The following is a 17,664-nucleotide window of genomic DNA, read 5'->3' on the forward strand; positions in this document are numbered from 1 at the left end:
TGCCGGCGGCGGGGCTGGCCGCTCTGGGTTGGCACCTCCCTCTGCGGCCGGGACCCGTGTGCTCACAGGGGCCACTAGGCGGCGCGCTGCAGCTCCGCACCTCCCCCGCGGCCGCGGCGACCTCCGTCCTCAGGCTGTGGGTCTGGAAGCAAGAAGCGCCCCTGGCTTCTACCCTGGGGGGCCTCCCGAGGAGTGGTTCTTGGACCCCCGGCTTGTCTGGGGAAGGGGGCTCTCAGACGACTCGTTTGGAGGATCTTGGGAGAGAAGGTTTGAGAATGAGTTCATAATCCCTCCCCTGACCCATCCAGTCCAAACACCTGGACCCTGGGGAGGGAGGCGCCTAGGGTTGAAGCCCCTTGAAGCTCTACCATGTTATTATTATAGCTAATGGGGAGTGCTTTCTATGTGCCAGGTACTGTCCCAAGTCCTTTATATGCTGACAACAACCTTCTGAGATAGGTACTGTTATTACAACCCCATTTGCCAGATAAAGAAACGGAGGCACCGAGAGGTTGCTTGGCCAGGGTCACATACAGCTAGTGGTGCAGTGGAGACGCAAATCCAGACAGAATGGATTCTCAAGTTTGTACTCTTCTTTTTCAGTTGAGAAAAAATCCATGTGACATAAAACTTACCATTTAAGAGTACACGATTCAGGGCGCCTGGCTGGCTCAGCCAGTGGAGCGTGTAACTCTCGATCTTGGGGTCATGAGTTCAAGCCCCATGTTGGGCGTCGAGCTTACTAAAAAATAAATAAGTAAATAAAAGTGTACGATTTGGTGTTTTCTAGCGTATTGATGATGTTGTAGGGTCATCACAACTATCTAATTCAATAGCATCTCCATCACCCCAGAAAGAAATCCCACACCATGAAACAGTTCCCTCCCCTGCTTCCCCTGTGCATTCTCTCTTTCCTCTCCCAGCCCCTGGCAACCATGAGTCTACTTTCCTGTTTCTGTGCATTTGCCTATTCTGGGAATTTCATATAAATGGAATCATAACACTACGTGACCATCAAGCTTGGGCTCTTAACCTCAGCTAAATACTGTGACAGCCCTCCTCCCACTCCCCACCCCACACACATCTTTTCTCTTGTCCCCAGGGGAGGGCCTTCTCCCTGGGGTTCGGGCAACAGAAGCAGTTAGTCACAAAAGCCTTGGGGTCAGGCAGATCCGGGTTTAAATCCTGGCTCTGTCTTAGACAATTTACTCATTTTCTCTGCTGTTGCCTTCTCAAAATTCTTTGTTGTAGCTGTTAATTAAAAAAAAGAAAACTTTGAATCTTAAAACAGTTTTAGATATACAGAAAAATTGCAGATGTAATATAGAAAGTTCCTATATAGCCCTCACCTTATTTCCCCTACTATTAGTATCTTATATCCATATGTAGTATATTTGCTACGATTAATGAACCTATACAGATATATAATTGTGAACTAAACATTCATATTTTCTTAGTTTTTACCTAATATCCTTTTTCTGTTCCAGGATCCTATCCAGCATGCCACATCACACACAGTGATCATGACCTCAAAGGCTTCTTTTGGCTGTGATAGTTTCTCAGACTTTGTTTTTGTGATCTTGATGGTTTTGAGATTTATTGATCAGGTATTTTGTGGAATGTCACTCAGTTGGGGTTTGTCCATCTTAAAATTCTTAATAATTTTTTAAAAGACTTTATTTTTTTGAGAGAGAGCACGAGAGAGCATGAGCAGGAGGAGGGGCAGAGGGGCTTAACCCACTGAGCCACCCAACTGCCCCAAAATTCTTAATTTTTGAACAAGGAGCCCTGTTAAAAATAATTTTGCACTGGGTCCTACAAATTAGGTAACCTGTCCTGCTTACAGGAAAGGGAAAAGGATGTGGAGCGGGCCTGGGATATGCCCCAGTCTGGCTGGCAAATCTCAATACTGCCCAGAGGGGCTTTATCAGCTCTGAAGAGAGAGTGCTAGACTCCAGACCCAGGGTGGGAAGGAAACCGTAAACCTGGAAGAGGCTCGCATTCCAGGGAATGTGTGAGAAAGATGTAGGGCCAGGAATGTGGATGGTGTGGTCAGGGCGTGGCCAGGCCCTTGTCCTTCCACCAGGGGACAAAAGAGCAGAGAAAGCAGGAGGGGAAATCTCCCAGCAAAGGCAGGGCCTGCTATGCTAGAGATTGATTCTGTAGGACATGGGGAGTCATGGGTGCTGACTGAGCTGGAGAGAGCCTGATGGGAGCCCAGCTGTGGGAGCATATTTCAGGCTGGGGTGTTGTAGGGGCATCCTAAGGGGGACAGCCCAGGGCAGGGAAGCCAGTGGGGTTTGTGCCTGGGGCAAGGAGACCCGGCCTGGGGCTGCAGGGGGTAAGGACTCAGAGGGAGAAAGAAGACTCTGGACTCTGGGCCTCTTTGGGTATGGGAACTTGGGGGTAGGGGAGAGAATGGGGGCTGGGGGAGCCTAACAGGGGAAGGCAGGGTTGCAATGAGAGCAATAGAGAAAAGAGGAGGAGGGGTGGGTTGGGGAGAAGGTGGAGAATCTGGATGTGGTGAGTTAGGGGTGCCTGTGGACTTCCCAACATACCTGTGTGAATGCAGGACTGACCAGTGCTTAGGGGAGTGGCTACTGTCTTAAAAAGGAACAAAGCCACCTAACGAACACTAAGCAATTACAGGGAGCCAGACGCCATGCCAAGAGCTCTACTTGAATCAGTTCCTTCAATCTCCATGATAACCCGTGAAGTGGATGCTCTGCTTATCTCCATTTTAAAAATGAGAAAACTGTGACTCAGATTTCCCTGCTTAGCGGGAGACAGAGGCCAGACTGAAACCCCGGGCAGTCTGGTTTCAGAGCCTGCAGGGCTGACAAACACAAGGGACCACCTCAGTTCCCCTGGGTAGTTCTTTCAACAACGTGATTTCCTGTTGTTCCTCTCCATTATTCTTGGAGGTCATTGTTGATCCTGGACTTATTGAAATGGAAACTGAGGCTGGGGGAGAGCCAGGGACAGCTGGTCAGGACTGACCTTGAGCGTTAAGCCCACATTCTATGACTGGTCCACACTACCAGCCTCTTCTGATCCTGTCTGGAGTTATGAGTGGTGAATAATCTCTGTAGAGGGAGGAGGAAGAGGAGAAGGTACCGTCTAAGGAGATGATTAAAATAGCAAGATAGACCTTTTAAACTTCCTTGTACTCTGTTTTAAACATTCCAGTTTAAATGTATCCAGGTAACACCAGGTTACTTTGTCTAATGAAAACATCAAGGCACTCCACGTTTGTCTTAAAACTATAACAATACAGCGCTTGGCATATAGAAATGCCTCTTGCCATTTCAAATATGTCCAATTTCAGAACTGCTCATGTGATGCTTCCAGTATTGTTCATGTAATAATGGGCTGCTAATCGAATTGAATGCTATATTTATCCTATCCAGAGAGCACAAGATAATTCACTCGCTGAGATTAATATTTAAATCAACTTTATTTACAAATCACTATCTTGATAATTATAACTGTAAAGTTTTCATTTGGGCAAAAGTAGAACTGCTTAAGTTCTAGCAGTTCTTTAAACCAAAAATGAGAGAGAATTCAAAATTAATTTGTAAGAGAGACAACATTCCCATGTTTCTGGGATTCTGTGCTTATGGATTTTCAGTAGCTGGTTCTTTTGAAGGTAACTCACTATGATTTTCAGGATAAATGCCAAAGAAATTCTTCAGTGGAAAGTATTCTTGAGGTGGTCCTCCCGTGAACTGGATGCACGGGCCACAAAGATCTTAATTAGAGGAAGAAGGAAAGGAAAGAATATGGGAGCGGAGTAGAGTAGACTGAGTGAGTGTGCGTGTGTGTGTGTGTGTGTGTGTTGTGTGTTTGGGGAGAGGGATAGTGTAGATCTTTCCTTTCTGTTGAATGCTGATGCTACAGTGAAAGGCCATATGGTGAGCACTCCTTGTCACATCCTCTGCTCTATCTTTTTTGCAATATCAGCAGTCAGCTCACCTGGTTCTGGATATTTAGATTTCTTTTTGTTCCACTCTTTTGCCATAAAATCTATTCCACCATGAACTATGAATTTGGACCTATTTAGCTTTTCATTGGTTGCTTCTAGGTCTGCTGTTCCTGATGACTCTTTATTACCGTCGGCAACTTTTTTTTTTTTTTAAAGATTTTTTTTTTTTTTTTTTATTTAACAGAGAGAGACATAGCGAGAGCAGGAACACAAGCAGGGGGAGTGGGAGAGGGAGAAGCAGGCTTCCCGCAGAGCGGGAAGCCCGATGTAGGACTCGATCCCAGGACCCCGGGATCATGACCTGAGCCGAAGGCAGACACCTAACGACTGAGCCACCCAGGCGCCCCTACCGTCGGCAACTTTTAAGCAGACTCTGTCAGTGTGCATGTGTGTATACACATTCTTTCTTAAAATGGCTAAGCTTTTTAAGTAGTTAGGCAAGTTGTAGGGTGAGAGATTTTTTAAACAGGTCAAAACTTCTGCTCCCAGTTAAGAGAGCTGTAAAACATTCCAGTGATTGCTGTCCAGATACCATCACTCAAGGATCTGTGCAGAAGTCTGGAAATAGACCAGTGTTGCCTGGTTGGGGTGACCCATTGGAACCAGGAGATCCCAAATGGTGGAGAAGTTCAAGTACAAGGAAACGGAGGTTCAAGAACTAGCAGTATACCCACTTTCCTGCTCACTACTTCCTCTTCTGTCTTTTAAAGAATTTGGTTGAGATGTAATTTACATACAATGAAATGCACAGATCTGGAGTGTAGAGTTCTATGACATTTGACAAGTGAACACACTGAGTAACCACAATCCCAATCAAGATAGGACATCTCCATCATCTCAAAATTCCCTTGCCTCCTTCCCAGTCAATCCTCACCCTGATTTCCAACTGCGTAGATGAACTTTGCTTATTCCTGAATGCACATGCATGGAATCAGATAATATGTAGCCTTCTGCGACTGACTCCTTTTGCTCACCATAATGACTGAGATCCATTCCAGGTTGTTGTGGTAACAGAAGTTTGTTCCTTGTTATTATTAAATAGTATTAATTATTTGAACACACCATAATTTGTTTATTCATTCTCTTGAATGGACATTTGGATTGCTTCCCATTTTAGTCTAGTATGAATAAGGCTTCCGTGAATATTCTTGAACAAATTTTTTTCTTTTTGGAAACCTGTTACCATTTTCCTGCAGTAAATAGGAGTGAAATTGCTGGGTCCTCAGGTAAGTATATATTTAATTTTATAGAAAACTGCCAAAACTATTTTTCCCAAGTGATTATTTCACTTTGTACTCCCACCTTCCGTGTATGAAAGCTCCAGTTTCACAATTCTCGCCAGCATTTGATATTGTCAGTGTTTTTAATGAAGCCAGTGGGTGTGAAGTGGTATCTCAATTTAGTTTTAATTGGCGCTTCTCTGATGACTAGTGATGCCGGTCACCTTTCATGTGCTTATTAGCCACTTGTATGTCTTCTTTTATGAAGGATCTGTTCAAACCTATTGCCCAATCTTTATTGGGATGTTTCTCATGTTTTAATGTTGATTTATAGGACTTCCTTGAACATTCTGAATGCACATCCTTTGTCAGATAGATGTGTTGTGAATATTTCCTCCCAGTGGTCTGTTGTTTGGTTTTTCATGTTGTTAACAGTGTGTTTTAAAGAGTCAACATTTTCAATTTTGATAAAGATCCGTGCTTTACATTTCTTCTTTTATGATTATTGCGTTTTGTGTCATAGAGATATTCTCCTGTTTCCTTCCCGAAGGTTTATAGTAATTAGCGTTTATGTTTAAGTCTATTATCTGTCTCTAATTATTTTTAATGTATAGTGTGGGGTGGAGGTCGAGGGTCATTTTCTCCCCCATCTCATTATCCATTTGTTTCAGCACCATGTTTTTGAAAAGACTTTCCTCTCCCCATTGAATTGCTTTGGTCCCCTTTATCAAAAATCATTGAACTGTGTAAGTGTGAATCTATTTCTGGATCCTCTGTTCTGTTTCATTAATCCATTTGCCTATCCTTACCCCAATACCACACCATCTTTACCACCAGGGGTTTACAGTTAATCTGTGAGCTCTCTAACCCTCTTCTTTTTTTTTTTTTTCCAATATTATTTTGGATCTTCTAGATCATTACCATTTCCATTACCTTTAGAATCAATTAGTTAATTTCCATTAAAAAGGTTAGGATTTTGATAAGATGTCATCAAATGTATAGGCCAATTTGGGGAGAACTGACATCTTAACACTGAGTTTTCAATCTGCAATCAGGCGTATCTCTTCATTTTCTTAATTTCTCTGGGTATTAACCTGTCATTTTCAATGTAAAGACTTTGTACATTTTTATTAAATTTATCCCTATAAATATTATGGGTTTTTATGCTATTAAAATGGTTTTAGTCTCATTTTCTAACTGTATAAAAATACAACTGAGTTTTGCATAATGACCTTGTGCACTGTGAGTTACTAAATTCAGTAATCAATACTAGTTGTTTTATTCTCAGTTCTTCTGGATTCTGTTCATACACAAACATATCATCTGTGAATAAAAAGCACTTTACTCATTCCATTCCAATCGTTATGAATTGTGTTTATTTCTCATACCTTATTGTACTGGCTAAAACCTTCAGTACAGTGTTAAACAGAAGTGATGAGAACAGACATTCTTCACATGTTCTGGATCGTGGGGGGAAAGCATTCATATTTCATCATTAAGTAGGATGTTAACTGTCAGCTTTCCATAGCTATCTGTTACCATATTGAGGAAATGCCCTTCTATTTTATTCCTGCTTTGCTAAGATTTTTAAGTATCATGAATGGGTATTGGATTTTGTCAAATACTTTTTCTGCATCAATTGAGATGATCATAATTTTTTCCTCTTTCTTCTGTTAATGTGGTGAATTACAGTGATTTCTTCTTTTTTTTTTTTAAGATTTTATTTATTCATTTGAGACAGAGAGATACAGAGAGAGAGAGCATGAGCAGGGGGAGAGGGAAATGCAGACTCCCCGCTGAGCCAGGAGCCCAATGCGGGGCTCTATCCCAGGACCCTGGGATCACGACCTGAGCCAAAGGTAGAAGCCCAACGATCTGAGCCACCCAGGTGCCCCCAGTGATTTATTTTCAAGTGAGAAACTAGCCTCTCATTCCTGGGATAAGCCACATTCTGAATTCAACTTGCCAATATTTTGTTAAGGAATCTTTACACTGATGTTCATGAGGAAATGTTGATCTGTACTTTTATTTTTTGTGATATTTTTGTGAGGTTTCAGTGGAAGGTCATGCTGGTATTGTGAAATGACTAGGAAGCATTTCTTTTCTAGTTTTGGAAAAAGTTTGTGTGAGATTAGTATCATTTCTTCCTTACATAGTTGAAAGACTTCACCAGGGAAGCCACTTGAGAGAACTGTTTTCTTTGTTGGAGGTTTTGATTGTTAATCCAATTCTTTAACAGACTTGGGCCCATTAATATTTGCTACTTCTTCTTGGGCCACTTCTGATAAGCTGTACTTTGATGGAATTTTTTCATTTCATCTAAATTTTCATATTTATTTGTGTAGGGTTTTAGGACGGAACCTATAATGATATGCCCTCTTTGGTTTTTGGTATTGGTAATTTGAGTGTCCTTGACTCTCTCTTTCTTTTCTTGTTCAACCTAGCTAAGGGGTTGTCAATCTTTTGATAAGACCTTTTTAAATCTTTCAAATGGTCATATTTGTCTGTGATGAATTTTTCTTTTATCTGTTTTTTATATGATTGCTTTTCACTCTATTAATTCTTTTCTTCTACTTAGTATGGAGCTTGCTTGCTCTTCTTTTCTTCTTAACGTGGCTGCTTGGATCATTGATATTTAGCTTTATTCCTATCTAACATAAGCAGTTAAAGCTATACTTTCTATTTAGCAGCACTTTATTTGCATTCCATTAATTTGGATATGTTTTCTTTTCAATTTCATTCAGTTTATTCAAATAACTTATAAGGAGGAAAAAAGGGGGAGGGGACAAAGAAATAAGAAACAGAGTGAACAAATAAAACGAATAATAAAGTGGTAGATGTAAGCCATAACATATCAATAATTACGTTAAATGTAAGTCATCTAAATACATCAATTAAAAGAGATTTGCACAGTGGATAAAAAAAATTACCTAATTATATGGCATCTGCAAAAAACCCACTTGACATGTAGCTATATAGGTAGGTTGAAAGTAAAAAGGGGAAAATGTACTGTGCAAGCACTAATTTTAAAAAAGCAGGGTGGAACGGCACCTGGGTGGTTTAGTCGGTTAAGTGTCCAACTCTTGATTTTGGCTCAGGTTGTGATCTCAGGGTCTTGGGATTGAGCCCTGCATTGGGCTCTGTGCTCAGTGTGGAGTCTGCTTGAGATTCTCTCTCCCTCTGCCTCTCCCCTCCACTCCACTTGTGCTCGCTCTCTCTCTCTCAGGAAATAAATAAAATATTTTTAAAAAGGCAAAGTGAATATATTAATAATATCAAGTGGACTTCCGAGCAAAGGAAATACCAGGGACAAAGAAGGATATTAAATATTGATAAAAGGGAAAACACACCAAGAATATATAGAAATCCTTAATGTGTATGCACCAGACAACAGAGCTGCAAAATATATGAAGTATAAACTGACAAAACTGGAAGAGAAATGGAAATAGACCTACCTGCAGTTACAGTTGGAGACTTTAACATCCCTTTTTCTCTACCAGACAGAAAATCAATTGGGATATAGAAAAAATGAGCAATAGGATCAGCCAACAGATCTAATAGGTATTTGTAAAACACTCTACCCAAATAGTAGAATATTACGTTCTTTTCAGGTGCTCGTGGAAACTTCGCAAAAGTATTCCTTATCCTAGTCTTTAAAACAAATCCCAACAAATTAAAAGAATTGAAACCATGTAGTCTGACCACAAGGGGAATCAAACTGGCAATCAATAACAGAAAGATAACAGAAAAATCTCCTAACACTTAAAAAAAATACTTAGGACTGAACTGTAATGAAAGTACAACATAATTGTGAGATGCAGCTAAAGCAGTGCTGAGAGGGAAATTTATAACACTGAATACTTATGTTGGGAAAGAGAAAAAGATCTCAAATCAATTTCACTTAGTTCAAAATATTATCTAATTTCCCGGGGCATTATTCTTTGACCAGTGAATTATTTAGGAGTGTGCTGTATAATTTCCAAGTATGTGGTATTTTCCAGATACCTTTTTGTTACTGATATTTAGTTCATCCATACATGGTCACAGAACAAACTTTTCATGACTTCAGTCCTTTAAAATTTATTATAATTTTTCTTCATGAATATATCTATAATAATAATATATCATATATAATATCTTGATGAATATTCTGTGTACATATATAAATAATGTATATTCTGTAATTGTTAAATGTAATATTCTATGAGTATTCTGTAAATGTCAGGTAGTTTATTGAAAGCAACTAACAAATTGACAGTTGTGCTCAAATCTATTTCCTTTGTTCAAATCCTTTTTAATCTACTTATTCACATGTTGAAAGAATAATGTTAAAATATTCAAATATAATTTCTCTACTTCTTCCTTTAATTTTCTGAGTAGTCACTTCATGTACTTTGAAGCTCCATTATTGAGAACATAGACATTTAGGAAGGTCAAGTCTTCCTGATAAATTGACCATTTATCATGGCGTTATGTCTCTTTATTGCTGGTAACATTTTGTTATGAAGGCTGCTTTGTCTGGTATTACCATAGCAACAACTTTTTCTTACATGATAAGAAAAACTTGTTTTATATGTTACAGCACAATATTGAAAATAGAAAATATAGTTGCCTTGAGCAATAAGAGAAAAAGCAAACAAATCTATCAAATTAATCAATATAAATTCTACATATTTGTTGTACCTATGGACCATAGCATATACTCTAAACAATTTGAACAGTTTTATTGAAATCTAAATATATGTCAATGTATAATAAACTGCACATATTTGATATGTATATCTTATAAATTTAGACCCTTATACACCCATGGAATCATGATCTCATCAAAATTGTGACTGTATCTATCACTCCTGCAAGTTTCCTTCTGCTCCGTTGTAATTCCTCCCTCCTGTCTCCCGGTCTTCCCCAGCCTCCCAAGCAAACACTGACCTGCTTCCTTTCACTGTCTGTTGGTCTGCATTTTCTAAACATGGAGTCACACAAAATGTACTCTTCTTTTTTTGGTTTCTTTCTCTCATATACTAATTTTGAGATTCATCCATGTTGTTAAGTGTAACAGTGGTCTGTTCCTTTTTGTTACTGAGTAATAACATATTATATGGATATACCATAATTTGTTTATTTAATCACCTGTTGCTGGATGTGTGGGTTGTTTCTAGTTATTATAAAAAAACCTACCACGAGAATTTGTATGCAAGTCTTTTTTTTTTTTTTAAGTTATCTCTATACCCAATGTAGGTCTCAAAATCATGACCCCAAGATCAAGAGTTGCATGCTGTACTGACTGAGCCAGCCAGGCGCCCCTGTGTGCGAGTCTTTGTACAGATATGTGCTTTCATTTCTCTTGGGTAAATATATAGGGATGGAATATCTGGATTAAACATTAGGCGTATATTTAAAGATACTGATAAACTGTTTTCCAAAGTAGTTGTACCATTTTCCATTCCCACCAGTAGAGCATGAAATTTCCAGTTTTTCCACATTCTTGCCAATGTTGGTTATGGTCAGTGTTTTTAATTGTAGCCATTCTACTAGGTATGATGAAATATCTGTTTAAGTCTTTTGTTCCTCTTTCAATTGGCTATTTGTTTTCTTACTGTTGAGATTTGAGAGAGACATACATTTATATAATTGAAATATATATACACTTTTGAGATATATATATACCTTATATATATATGATATATGCACTGGCTAAGAAAAAAAGACATCCTGCTATTTGCAACAACACAGATGAATCTTAAGTCCGTTATGCTAAGTGAAATAAGTCAGACGGAGAAAGACAAATAATGCATGATCTCACTTACATGGAGAATCTAAAAAAGCCAAATGCATAGAAACAGAGAGTAGAATGGTGGTTGCCAGGGGCTGCGGTGCGGGGTGGGGGGGGGTGCGGAGGGAGTGGACAGGGAAATGGTGGTCAAAGGGTACAAACTTCCAGTTATAAGATGAATAAGTTCTAGAGATCTAATGTACACCACAGTGATTATAGCTAATAGTACTATATTATATACTTGAAAGTTGTTAAGAGAGAAGGTCTTAAATGTTCTCACCATAAAAAAAGAAATGTTAATTATATGACATGATGAAGGTGGTAATCATTTTGCAATAAAGGGTATATCAAATCAACAGGTTGTACACCTTAAACTTTCACAATTTTGTATGTCAATTAGATCTCAATAAAGCTGAAAAATTATATAGGTTCTAGCCAGTACAATTAGGCAAGGAAAAGAAATAAAAGGCAAGCAAATTGGTAAGAAGTAAATACAACTGTCTTTATTTGTAAGCAACATGATGGTCTCTGCAAAAAATCTGATGGAATCTATAAAAAAGCTACAAGAATGGGGGCACCTGGGTGGCTCAGTTGGTTAAGCATCTGACTTGATTTCGGCTCAGGTCGTGATCTCGGGTTGTGAGACTGAGCCCCGTGCCGGCCTCCACACTGGGCGTGGAGCCTGCTTAACATTCTCTCTCTCCTTCTCCCTCTGCCCCGCCCCTACCCACCTCTCTCTCTCAAAAAAAAAAAAGCTACAAGAAGTAAGAAGTAAATTTAGCAAGGTTGCCAGATATAAGATCAATATATTTAGAAATCAATTGTATTTCTATATACTGGCAATGAACAATTGTAAATCAAAACTTTAAAAAATATAATTTATAATAGCCCAAAGCCAGCTCTTAGAGGGAGAAGAAAAAGAAGAACAAACAGTCCCAGCAGCCCTGATTGGCAGTGTTTGCCAACGTCGGTTGTGTAAATACTCCCCCCACCGCTGAGTTCAAGTTATCAGCATTACATAGTAACGAATCTGAGCAGAGTTATGAAAAGATGTGCTAACTGGCTCTTGGGAGCACAGCTGGTCCCAGCACAGTGCTGCAGATTTCCTACTTCCTCATAGGTATAAAGTACTTTTATTTTTTATGAATACTACCTAGAAAAAATGTGAGGACTGAAATATAATTTTACTCTGTTTGCTTGTATCTTTCATAGAGCGGGTCAACACTTTCCTCTGTCTTGGGGTGAGGACCGTACTCTTCTCAGGTTGGATTGATGGGTGCTGGGCTTTAGCGGTCATTAGATTGAGTTCACCTATGATTAGAGCTCTCCCCAACCTCAAGTGCGATGAGCAGCTGTTGGATCTTGCTATTGAGCAGGGAGAGGGTTTGGCTGCCCTTTCAGATGGTCTTTGGTTCACCTTTGGATGTGGTTCTGGCAAGGCCTTGACACCGAAGGCCTGGAAGAGGGACCGCCCGGTGGGCTCCTCCTGTGGGAAGGCAGTGGGCTCAGGGGTGAAACCCGTAGATGTGGCACCAGGCTGCTTGGGCTGGGAGCCGAGCTCCTCTCCTTGACACTTGGGCTGATTTTTAAAAAATTTAATTTAATTTAATTTTAATTCCAGTAGAGTCAACATACAGTGTTACATTAGTTTCAGGTGTACAATATAGTGATTCAACACTTGCATACATCCCCTGATGCTCATCATCACAAACACTTGTGTGACTTTGATCACGACCCCTAGCCTGTCTCACCCTCCATTCCCTATTCGGGGAGTGGGCACAATGCCTGCCTTGTGGGGTCATTTTGAGAAGGAAATGAGATGAACTTTGTGATATGACGAGTAGGGGCCTGACACACAGTAACTCTTTTCAGTCTTAATTATTCTAGGCCTCCGAGGTCAGAGTCCCCGTCTCTCCTGGAGGGACTGCCTTAGTCCCGTCCCTTAGTAGGGGCAACAACAAAGGAGGCCTTGCAGGGCCTTCAGTCCCCCCCCGTAATAGCTACCTACCCCTCGTCCAAGCTGTCACGCAAAGAATATTGCTTGATATGGACAATTGGCACTTCTCCCCAAGCTCATAGATCAGTATGTCTGAGGGGCACCTGGGTGGCTCAGTCGTTAAGCATCTGCCTTCAGCTCAGGTCATGGTCCCAGGGTCCTGGGATCGAGCCCCGCATCGGGCTCCTTCCTCTGCCGGAAGCCTGCTTCTCCCTCTCCCACTCCCCCTGCTTGTGTTCCTGCTCTCGCTGTGTCTCTCTCTGTCAGATAAATAAATAAAATATTTTAGGGCGCCTGGGTGTCTCAGTTGGTTAAGCGACTGCCTTCGGCTCAGGTCATGATCCTGGAGTCCTGGTATCGAGTCCCGCATCGGGCTCCCTGCTCAGCAGGGGGTCTGCTTCTCCCTCTGACCCTCTTCCCTCTCGTGCTGTCTCTCATTATCTCTCTCTCAAATAAATAAATAAAATCTTTAAAAATAAATAAATAAATAAATAAATAAAATATTTTAGATCAGTGTGTCTGAGAGTACTGTTATGGGTTGCATTGTGTCCTCCTAGCCTCACAAAAAGGTATGCTAAAGTCCTAACTGCCATTAACTCAGAGTGTGACCTTATTTGGAAATAGGGTCTTTGCAGGTGTGACCAATTTAAGATGAGGTCATTTGGGTGGGCCCTAACGCAGCATGACCGATGTCCTTACAAGAAGGAGGAATTCTCCGGACACAGACGCACACGGGGCAGATGTTGTGAGCACGCCCTGTGAAGACGGGGGATCAGGGGACCCAGCCACAAGCCAGGAAGGTCCGAGGACTGCTGGCCGCCCCCAGAAGCAACGCAGAACCCACGAGGGTTTCTACCCAGTGTCCGAGGGACCACCGCCCTGCCCACACCTTGATCTCAGACTTCCGGCTTCCAGAACTGTGGGACAATAAGTGTCGTTTTAAGCTCCCCAGTCTGGGGCACTTTGTTGTGGCTGCCCCTGGAAGCTAATCCAAGCACCTTGAGAAAGTGTTACTTATGAACTCGAACATACCACCAACCACACGTCTCTTACTCCCCTCTCTGTGCTCCCTCAGTATCTGAGCTTCTTCCCTCCAGGTCCCTTCTAGTAGGGGCTCGGCAGCTGCCCCCCACCCCACTGGCCCACCCAGAGAAGCAGTTACCAGTTACCCCCATCCTGCTCCTTCTTCTCCCACTCCCCAGTCCCATCCTGCTCTCACCTTCCAGGAACCACATCTCCCCTCACTCTCCAAAGGGGGGCCCTCCACAGGGAGGCAAGCAAGCCTTGAGTCCCTCCTGGGCTCCTGGGCACCTCAATACATGGTCCCATGGGATCCTGCAGCCTCCTTGCATCAACTGAAGGGTGCTACCGGCCCTGTGGTTATGGATGGAGACCCTGAGGCTCACAGCAGTTGGGTCACCGGCTAAAGACAGCAGGCTCATGAAGGGAGTGTCAGGAGTCAGGCCCCACACTCACTCAACACCTTCCTCTTTACACGGCCCCAGGCAGGTGCCAGTGAGGCAAGCTAGCCCCTCCACTGGACCTCTGTCCTCCCTGAGGCTGTCCCTGCAGGCCTGCGGGTCTGGCTGGACTCTCCTGCTGACTTCAGGCATTCTGGCTGGACAAGTGAGCTCCCTTCCTGGTGGTTGTGCTCAGGGAGGAGGGCTCCCCCCCGGCTGGGATGGTCTTTCCCTGTTGAACAGTAATTTACTGTATTTCTCACCGAGCTTACCTCAGGGAAAAACACTGGGAAACAGAGAGCAGTAGCTCGTGAAGAGAGTGTGTCCTCTGAGGCACTTTCCTCCCCACCCCACTTCTAAAAAATCGCTTATCTTGATGTTAGTCAATTGCATAACGTCCTATTAATTTTTTCCACCTTCCGTCATCTGCCCTGGAAACTCCACTGAGAGCTGGCTGGATCTCGCCGGGGTGGACAGGGCACTGGGAGGTCAGGAGTCCAGTTCTGGCTTGTCTGCTCACTCCCTGTGTGACCTTGGGTGGGTCACCCTGATGCCGATGGCAATGCTAATAGCCCCGTTTACTGAGCACCTACTATGCTCTGGGCTCTCCGCACGCGTCATCTCATCCATGCTCACGGCCCCCAAAGCGGGGAGTGGGAGCCCCCCTAGCAGATGTGGGAGGTGACGCTCGGGGAGGCTAGAGAACTTCAATGAGGCCACCCGGGGAATAACATTCAGGCTGGGGTTTCAGATGAGGCAAATCGGCCCAGACTGTTTTCATTACACCAGCCTGCTGCCACTTCCTTCTCTGGGTCCCAGTCTCCCCCGTTGTGAAATGGGGATCCGACTAGGCAGCTGTCAGCCCCTTTTTCCAGCTTCCTGGACAAATGGCTCTCCTCTTGTCCCCCTACAAATCCCTTGTCCATCCAGCGACCAGTGACCCTTGAAAGCATAAACCTGATCATACCACTTGCCCAATCTGCAGCAGCCTTGTTTATTTGCTTACTTGTTTACCGTGTGTCTGAGGTCAGGAGGCCGGCTGTCCTCTCACGGCCCAATCCCCGGCACAGAGGACGGCGCCTGGCCAGCACTCGGTGCTAGAACTACGGTTCCATCAGCACAGCGTGGTCGCTGGGCAGAGAGACAGGAACAGGGCTGCGGTGGGAGGTGAGTTTGCAGGGCAAGCTTGGCTGCACCGCGTGGGTCTCGAAGTAGGGCAGAAGGCCAAGCTGGTCTGCCCGATGGTCATGATGAAGTTGGCGAAGTTGGGGTTTGGTTCTTGGGCTGACCCCCTTGACTGCCAAACCAAGCCCATCTCTGCCAGCTTATGTTCACCAAGGTCTTATCTGATGAGCTATTTCGGTTTCTTATATATAGCCTTTTGTATTTTCCTGAGATCTGAGTGGAACATAAAGTACCGGGGATCCAAAGGGATGCGGTGCTAATGGTGGAATTTTAGACACTGTGAAAGACTAGAGGAGACATATTTTGGGGCAGTTAGTGTCTAAGCAGGACCTCAAAGCCTTCCTGGTGTGCAGTGACTCACTCCAGAGGAAGACTCACTCCCGATGGGGAAGAGATGTGGCTGCTCCCTGGTCACCTGTTTCTGGAAGGGCGGGGCAGCTGTCTCACCCCTACTCATGCTAACTCTCTCCCTTCACCCCATTGTAGGATCGTGGCCATCTCTTCTGACTCACCCATCCCAACCTCCTTACTGGACCAAAATGGGCCGGAAGCTCAGAGAGGGTAGTAATTTGCCTGAAGTTGCACAGCATGACAATGGCCTGTGCTATGCAGCTCTATCTTTCTGACTCCCAGGCTTTCCTCACCCCAGTAACTTTCGATCGGTGTTCTAGGGAGTCCCAGGGTTCTGCGGCAGTATCTAAGAAGCTGCTACAGAGTGGGATGGGGGTGGGTGTTGAGTAGGAGGATTCCAGAACCCCACCCCCTCACCAGGAGCTGGCTTACTCATTAGGCCGTCTGTTTAAAGAAAGGGTCCCACTCCTAGGGAGAGAAGTTTGGAGACCACAGCGATCCTGTTAGGGGGCATGCATGGGGGGAAACTTTGCAAAGATAGAGGAGGCAGGAGGGGCCCCTCTGTGAGGCTGTGCAGGAACCATCCTCATCATCCCTGGATGGTTAGGTCCAGGGAGAGGATATTTAGTAGGTGAGAGCCCTCAGGGAAGCACTTGGTCTACAGGGGCAGAGCGTGCTCAGCACCTGACATAGAAGAAGATGACGATTATAATAATTATAAAATCTAGCGTGCTCTCGACGTTGTACCAGACAATTTTCATAATAATAAATATTAAATTGATGTTTGTTGACTGAATAAATGAAAAGATGAGTCTATTCCTGTACAGAGAAGCAGGTAAGTGCCCAAAGTGGGGAGAGTGGGAGAGAGAGAGAGAGAGGGAGAAGGAGAGAGGAGTCTTTGAAGAGAAGTGGGAAGTTGGTTGCTTGTAGCTTTCACGTAACACCTTGCTTGGCAAAACCATCTCTCCACGGAGTATCTGCTACCTTCGCATAATGGTTCTGGGACCGGGTCATCAGCCACGGGCTCAGGTCTCCTATCTCTACGTGCTTGCACATGCAGGGCTTCCTCCCCAGTGTTTCTTCTCTCCATAGAGGTCTGCTCCACCTCAGGTGTGGGGCAGACGAGGGGCTTCCAGGATTGTCTTCCCACTTGGGAAAACAGGCACAGAGAAGCAAAGTGACTCTCCCAAGGCCACACAGCAATTCCTGTCTCACACTGCAGCCCCGAGAAACTGCCTGGTCTGGAATTTTGGCCTTTGTGTTCTCTCTCTATGACGAAGACCAGGTCAAAGGTGGTTTCAAGGACTGTGTGAAAACCTGCCCCATGAAAAGGATCCAGAACTAGGGACAGAGAGAAATGTAACAAGACAGGCAAGTCGATCTGGTTCCTCCCTGGGCCTGGGGAAGACATGGGTGCAGCCTCCTCATCTCTCAGGGTCCTCTCCCCTCAGGCAAATCCATGAGGATCTAGGGAGTTTCTGGCAGGCTTGGGAGCCTGAGTGGGCCCTGCACACTGGTGACCCAAGCCCAGATAGTACAAGGCAGGAATTGGGGTCCTATTTCACTGGCCTGTATGTCCCTCTACAGCATCAGAGCTGACAGGTCTGACGTGTGTCATGCTGTGCTCCCCTGGGACCCACCCCCTGCCAGCACCCGGCCACTGGAAGCGTGCAGAGTCCCGGGCTGATGAC

This window comes from Leptonychotes weddellii, chromosome 6, assembly GCF_054177405.1.
Source record: "Leptonychotes weddellii isolate Sample4059 chromosome 6, ASM5417740v2, whole genome shotgun sequence".
Taxonomy (NCBI): domain Eukaryota; kingdom Metazoa; phylum Chordata; class Mammalia; order Carnivora; family Phocidae; genus Leptonychotes; species Leptonychotes weddellii.